Below are 7,500 nucleotides of genomic sequence, written 5' to 3' on the forward strand. Positions count from 1 at the left end.
GGAGCAAAATGTCAGCCATCTCAGCACCCTGGAACCCCCCGGGTGGCACAGGGCTGGATGGGGCTTTCGTATAGCAGGGACGGTGCTGCCTCTCGCTTCGCTCGCTGTCCGCCGCTCGCCGCTCGCTCGCGCAGCCAAAAATGGCCAGTTTTGGCCCGTTTTTGGGCCGTTTTGGCCAGTTTTTGGCCTGTTCTTGCGTCGCGCGGTGACCGTCGTGAGCGGAGCAAAATGTCAGCCATCTCAGCACCCTGGAACCCCCCGGGTGGCACAGGGCTGGATGGGGCTTTCGTATAGCAGGGACGGTGCTGCCTCTCGCTTCGCTCGCTGTTCGCCGCTCGCCGCTCGCTCGCGCAGCCAAAAATGGCCAGTTTTGGCCCGTTTTGGCCAGTTTTTGGCCTGTTTTTGCGTTGCGCGGTGACCATCTTGAGCGGAGCAAAATGTCAGCCATCTCAGCACCCTGGAACCCCCCGGGTGGCACAGGGCTGGATGGGGCTTTCGTATAGCAGGGACGGTGATGCCTCTCGCTTCGCTCGCTGTCCGCCGCTCGCTGCTCGCTCGCGCAGCCAAAAATGGCCAGTTTTGGCCCGTTTTTGGGCCGTTTTGGCCTGTTTTTGGCCTGTTCTTGCGTCGCGCGGTGACCGTCGTGAGCGGAGCAAAATGTCAGCCATCTCAGCACCCTGGAACCCCCCGGGTGGCACAGGGCTGGATGGGGCTTTCGTATAGCAGGGACGGTGCTGCCTCTCGCTTAGCTCGCTGTCCGCCGCTCGCCGCTCGCTCGCGCAGCCAAAAATGGCCAGTTTTGTCCCGTTTTTGGGCCGTTTTGGCCTGTTTTTGGGCTGTTCTTGCGTCGCGCGGTGACCGTCGTGAGCGGAGCAAAATGTCAGCCATCTCAGCACCCTGGAACCCCCCGGGTGGCACAGGGCTGGATGGGGCTTTCGTATAGCAGGGATGGTGCTGCCTCTCGCTTCGCTCGTTGTCCGCCGCTCGCCGCTCGCTCGCGCAGCCAAAAATGGCCAGTTTTGGCCCGTTTTTGGGCCGTTTTGGCCAGTTTTTGGCCTGTTCTTGCGTCGCGCTGTCACGTGCGAACTTGCGAAAGAGTGTTCAACGCCCGGTATATAACCGAAGCCCCATCCAGCCATGTGCCACCCGGGGGGTTCCTGGGGTCTGAGCTGGCTGACATTTTGGTGAGCGGAGGCAGCACTCCGCTCACCTCCCGCGGCACGCGAAAACGGCTCCGTTTTGGGCTGTTTTGGGGCTGTTTTGCTCGGTTTGGTGAACGGTCGCTTTGCAACGCTGCAGCTTGTTCGAACTTACATATTTACAAGCAAAATGACCCAAAACCATAAGAAAACATGCTGTCAAGCAGCTGTACATGTGGGTGCGAGCGACGAACGGTTCGTTGAACGGAGTTGTTGCGGGTGCGCGACGACCGTTCGTGACATTCTCCCCCACTTAAACTGTCGACGCCCTCGTCGACGCTTGTTGGTAGTTGTTGAGGACTTCTTCTTCATGTCGTAGGGCGTCTTCAGGCTCCCAACTGGCTTCAGTTCGGGGAAGCTTTCGCCACTTCACCAAGTACTCTGTCTGCTCCGCTCCGTTGGGTAGCTTTATCTTGCGATCCGCCAGAATGGTTTCCACTCGCTTCTCGTAGGAGGCTGTGATGGGAGGTAGCCGAGTTGGAATACTTCGAGAAGCATCTTGCGGATCCGAATGGTAGGCCTTCAGGGTGCTGGCGTGAAGAACGTTGTGAATTTTGAACCACGCCGGCAGCTGCAACTTGTAAGAAACATTGCCTACTCTGCTGATAATTGGGAAGGGCCCTTCATACTTACGCACCAATCCTTTGTGGACTCTTTTCCTGAAGAATTGGAGTGATGCTGGTTGGAGCTTTACCAACACCAAATCGCCAACTTTGAACTCTTGTGGTCGCCTTCCCAAGTCTGCCCACTTCTTCATCCGTTTTGCCGCCTTCTCCAAGTAAGCCCGTGCAATATCGGCATTTCGATGCCACTCCTTTGCGAAATGGTAGGCTGATGGACTACTCCCAGTATAACCAATTGCCATAGTGTGCGGAGTCGACGGTTGTTGTCCTGTGATAATTTCGAAGGGGCTCTTGTTGGATGCAGAGCTCCGCTGCAAGTTGTAGGAGAATTGGGCGATGTCCAACAGCTTCACCCAATCTCGTTGATTGGCACTCACGTAGTGCCGAAGATACTGCTCTAAGAGCGAATTTATTCTTTCAGTTTGACCATCCGTCTGGGGGTGGAGGCTTGTAGAGAAGTATAACTTTGACCCCAACAATTTGAATAGCTCGGTCCAGAATCGTCCCAGGAACCGAGCGTCTCGATCACTAACAATATTGTGTGGGACTCCCCAATACTTCACTACACCCTTCATCATCAGTCTGGCCGCCTCTTCAGCTGAACAGTGTAGGGGAGCAGCAATGAAAGTTGCATACTTTGAAAACCGATCGACCACCACAAGTATCGATCCAAGTCCCCCTACAGGCGGCAAGCTAGATATGAAGTCTAAGGAAATGCTCTCCCATGGCCTTTCTGGTACAGGCAACGGCTCCAAAAGTCCCACCGGCTTCCGTTGCTCCACCTTGTCTTGTTGGCAAGTAAGGCATGTTCGAACATACTCCTCCACATCAATCCCCATCTTTGGCCAGTAGAAGGCCCTCTCCACGAGAGCCAATGTTCTGTGAATGCCGGGATGTCCAGCCCAAAGGGAATCGTGACACTCTTTCAAGAGTTCACGCCTTAAATTGTCCACTCGGGGAACATAAACTCTATTCCCTTTTGTGTAAACAAGTCCCTCCTGGACCCAAAATCGTCGTGCCTTGCCTTCTTTGATGAGCTGCATCAGGATAACTGCCTGGGGATCACTATACAGTCCATCTCTGATTCGAGAAAGGAAGTTGGAATGTAACTGACTTGTTTGGCCTCTGCCCTCCAGTTGTGCAGCATTCACGCACTCCACCTTCCGACTCAGCGCATCGGCCACGACATTCGCCTTCCCGGGCTTGTATTCCATTGCCATATCAAATTCAGCCAGGAAGTCCTGCCACCGTGCTTGCTTTGGGGAGAGCTTCTTCTGAGTTTGGAAATAACTCAGGGCGATGTTGTCTGTCCTCAGCACAAATCGCGACCCGAGGAGGTAGTGTCGCCAAACTCGTAGGCAGTGGATCACCGCTGTCATCTCCTTCTCATGCACTGGATACCGCCTCTCGGTCTCGTTGAGTTTGCGGCTCTCGTAGGCCACCGGATGACCTTCTTGCATGAGTACTCCACCAATAGCAAAGTCCGAAGCATCGGTATGGACTTCAAAGGGCTCTCCATAGTTTGGCAATTTGAGCACTGGTTCTTCCAGAACAGCAGCCTTCAGATCTTGGAATGCTATCTCACATTTGTCAGACCACTTCCAAGGCTGCTCCTTCTTCAGCAACTCCGTCAGTGGGGTTGCCCGCTTCGAATATCCTGAAATGAAGCGTCGATAGTAGTTGACGAATCCAAGGAAGGATCTCAACTCTGGCACCTTCTTTGGTGTTCGCCATTCCGCAACTGCTTGCACCTTCGACTTGTCCATCCGAATGGAGCCACCACCGATTCGATGCCCTAAGAATAGGATCTCAGTTTGAGCAAAGTAGCATTTCTCCCTTTTTACGAACAAAGTGTTCTCCCTGAGAACCTTGAAAATCGTCCGAAGGTGCTTGACGTGCTCCTCGAGCGTTTGGCTGTAGACGACGATATCGTCCAAGTAGACGACCACGAACTTATCCAAATACTCCTTGAATAGTTGGTTCATGAGAGTACAGAATGTGGCCGGAGCGTTGGTTAAGCCGAAAGGCATCACCAAGAACTCAAACGCTCCATACCTGGTCACACAGGTAGTCTTCGCTTCGTCGCCTTCAGCAATGCGCACCTGCCAATACCCCGACCGAAGGTCGAGTTTTGAGAAATACTTGGCCTTGCCCAGTTGGTCGAACAAGTCCGCGATGAGCGGGATGGGATACTTGTTCTTCACCGTTACTTTGTTGAGGGCTCGATAGTCGACGCATAATCGGAGGCTCCCATCTTGTTTCTTCTGGAAGAGAACTGGAGCTCCGAAAGGTGCTTTTGAGCTGCGGATGAGACCACCGCTTAGCAGTTCACCTAACTGCTTCCTGAGTTCGGCCAACTCTGGCGGGGGCATGCGGTAGGGTGGTCTCGCTGGAGGCTTCACTCCTGGCTCCAGCTCGATATTGTGATCCACGCCTCTGCGTGGTGGGAGAGTCTTCGGCAACTCGGGTGGCATAACGTCTTCGAACTCCTTCAAGACGTTCGCCACTACAGCAGGTTCTTGAATGGCCTCTTCGTTGAGTGGCTCTAGCTTCATAGCAGCCACGAATGTCAGTTCGCCCTTTCGCACCCCTTTCTTCAATTGTAAGGCCGAAATGTGTTGGGGCTCCTTGGTTCCTCTCCGAGAGACGGGAACCACGCAGGGGTCATCGCCTCCCATCATACATAGGGAGTTTAAGAACGGCATCGGCACCAACTTCGCCGCATGCATAAACTCCATTCCAAGAATCACTTGGAAGTCGTCCAGTGGCACGGCCATCATGTTGGTGTTACCGCTCCAAGTCCCGATTTTGATAGGAACACCCTTCGCCAACCCGGAGATTCGCCTGGCCTCCGAGTTCACCGCCTTCATTCGGCTTGGGCTCTTCTCCAATGTCAACCCAAGTCGCTGTGCTTCGCGATCGGCTATGAAGTTGTGGGTAGCGCCCGTGTCCACCATTGCACGGGTCGTTTGGCCATTTAGCTTAATGTCCACATACATTAGTTCGCTGCTTCCTGCTTTTTGTGCCTTCGTCTTCGTGTTCTCCCCCACTTGACCCCGCATAGCGTTCAACAGACGCATTGCTCCCATTCGGGGTCCTTGCGACTCCTCCTCGTCGCTGCTGGATTCTGAGCTGCTCGAACTAAGAGCAACAGCTTTGCCCTTGTCCGATCGGGGAGGGTGGATGGAAGCTGTCAAAGCGTTGAGTGCCTGCTTCTGTGGGCACTCCCTTACCATGTGCGGTCCTCCGCACAAGAAGCATCCTCCAGGTTTTGAGGCCTTGCCTTTTGGGTTCGGCCCTTTGTGGGAGCTCTTCTTCTTCTGTTCGCCCCCGAGATCTTTCCCTCGAGAATGTTTTGGAGGGCGATTGCTTGAAGATTGTTTCCTTCTCGCTGGGTCTTCAGAGGAAACGAAGTCGGTGAGCCTTTCTGCAGCTGCAATTGCCCCGACCACGTCGGTAACATTCCTTCGATTCAGCTCTTGCTGAGCCCATGGTTTCAGACCATCAAGGAAGCTGAACAACTTGTCCTTCTCGGACATGTCCTGTATGTCCAGCATCAGTGCAGAAAACTGCTTTACATAGTCTCGGATGGTGGTACTTTGGCGGAGTTGTCTCAACTTCCTTCTTGCGACGAACTCTGTGTTCTCCGGTAGGAACTGAGTTCTCAACTCCCGCTTCAAGTCTTCCCATGTGTCGACTCGACACCGACCTTGTTGGATCTCCTCCCAACGAGTTCGCCACCAAAGTTTCGCATCTCCATTCAGATACATTGTTGCTATTGAAACTTTGGTATCTTCAGAATCGGGCCTCGTAGCTCGGAAGTATTGCTCCATGTCGAACAGAAAGTTCTCGAGCTCCTTGGCATCTCTGGCCCCTCCGTATCCATGGGGCTCAGGTGCCCTCAAGTTTTGTGGCGGTGCAACGCGGGTGTTGCCTCCTCCCGCATTTAGCATTCTTGTGAGCATAGCCACCTTCGCCGTGAGTTCCGCCACAACGTCTTGCAAGTGCTGCACGGAGTCCTTGGTGTCATCGGACAGTCGGTCGACTAGGGCCTCGACCTTGTCGATCCTGGACTCCGCTTCCTCTTGCGAGCTCTCTACCCCAACAAGTCTTTGTTGGCCATGGTAGAGTTCCTCCATGCTCGCTTCCAGAACATCTAGGCGGGTTTCCGCCGTCGTGAGTCTCTCCTTATGACTCTTTTTTCCTGTTAGCGCACCAGATTGCGCTTCCTCCGCTCGCGGAGAGTTGCCAACTTCTCGCTCATCCTGTTCGCTGCCGCGATCCTCGTGAGCGGCTCCAACAGCATGAGAGCGAGTGTGCACATGCAGCCCACCTGCGGCTGCTTGGGGCAAGGTTCCGGCTTGCCCCGTCTTGCTTGATTCGCCACGATGCTTTGCCATGGCGAAGTTGCGAAGTTCGTTCGCTGTTCGATCGAAGAGCTTGCCCGCTCTGATACCACAATGTCACGTGCGAACTTGCGAAAGAGTGTTCAACGCCCGGTATATAACCGAAGCCCCATCCAGCCATGTGCCACCCGGGGGGTTCCTGGGGTCTGAGCTGGCTGACATTTTGGTGAGCGGAGGCAGCACTCCGCTCACCTCCCGCGGCACGCGAAAACGGCTCCGTTTTGGGCTGTTTTGGGGCTGTTTTGCTCGGTTTGGTGAACGGTCGCTTTGCAACGCTGCAGCTTGTTCGAACTTACATATTTACAAGCAAAATGACCCAAAACCATAAGAAAACATGCTGTCAAGCAGCTGTACATGTGGGTGCGAGCGACGAACGGTTCGTTGAACGGAGTTGTTGCGGGTGCGCGACGACCGTTCGTGACAGCGCGGTGACCGTCGTGAGCGGAGCAAAATGTCAGCCATCTCAGCACCCTGGAACCCCCCGGGTGGCACAGGGCTGGATGGGGCTTTCGTATAGCAGGGACGGTGCTGCCTCTCGCTTCGCTCGCTGTCCGCCGCTCGCCGCTCGCTCGCGCAGCCAAAAATGGCCAGTTTTGGCCCGTTTTGGCCAGTTTTTGGCCTGTTTTTGCGTTGCGCGGTGACCATCTTGAGCGGAGCAAAATGTCAGCCATCTCAGCACCCTGGAACCCCCCGGGTGGCACAGGGCTGGATGGGGCTTTCGTATAGCAGGGACGGTGATGCCTCTCGCTTCGCTCGCTGTCCGCCGCTCGCTGCTCGCTCGCGCAGCCAAAAATGGCCAGTTTTGGCCCGTTTTTGGGCCGTTTTGGCCTGTTTTTGGGCTGTTCTTGCGTCGCGCGGTGACCGTCGTGAGCGGAGCAAAATGTCAGCCATCTCAGCACCCTGGAACCCCCCGGGTGGCACAGGGCTGGATGGGGCTTTCGTATAGCAGGGACGGTGCTGCCTCTCGCTTAGCTCGCTGTCCGCCGCTCTCCGCTCGCTCGCGCAGCCAAAAATGGCCAGTTTTGGCCCGTTTTTGGGCCGTTTTGGCCTGTTTTTGGGCTGTTCTTGCGTCGCGCGGTGACCGTCGTGAGCGGAGCAAAATGTCAGCCATCTCAGCACCCTGGAACCCCCCGGGTGGCACAGGGCTGGATGGGGCTTTCGTATAGCAGGGACGGTGCTGCCTCTCGCTTCGCTCGCTGTTCGCCGCTCGCTCGCGCAGCCAAAAATGGCCAGTTTTGGCCCGTTTTTGGGCCGTTTTGGCAAGTTTTTGGC

The sequence above is a fragment of the Musa acuminata genome, unplaced genomic scaffold, assembly GCF_036884655.1.
Source record: "Musa acuminata AAA Group cultivar baxijiao unplaced genomic scaffold, Cavendish_Baxijiao_AAA HiC_scaffold_1126, whole genome shotgun sequence".
In the NCBI taxonomy this organism is placed as follows: domain Eukaryota; kingdom Viridiplantae; phylum Streptophyta; class Magnoliopsida; order Zingiberales; family Musaceae; genus Musa; species Musa acuminata.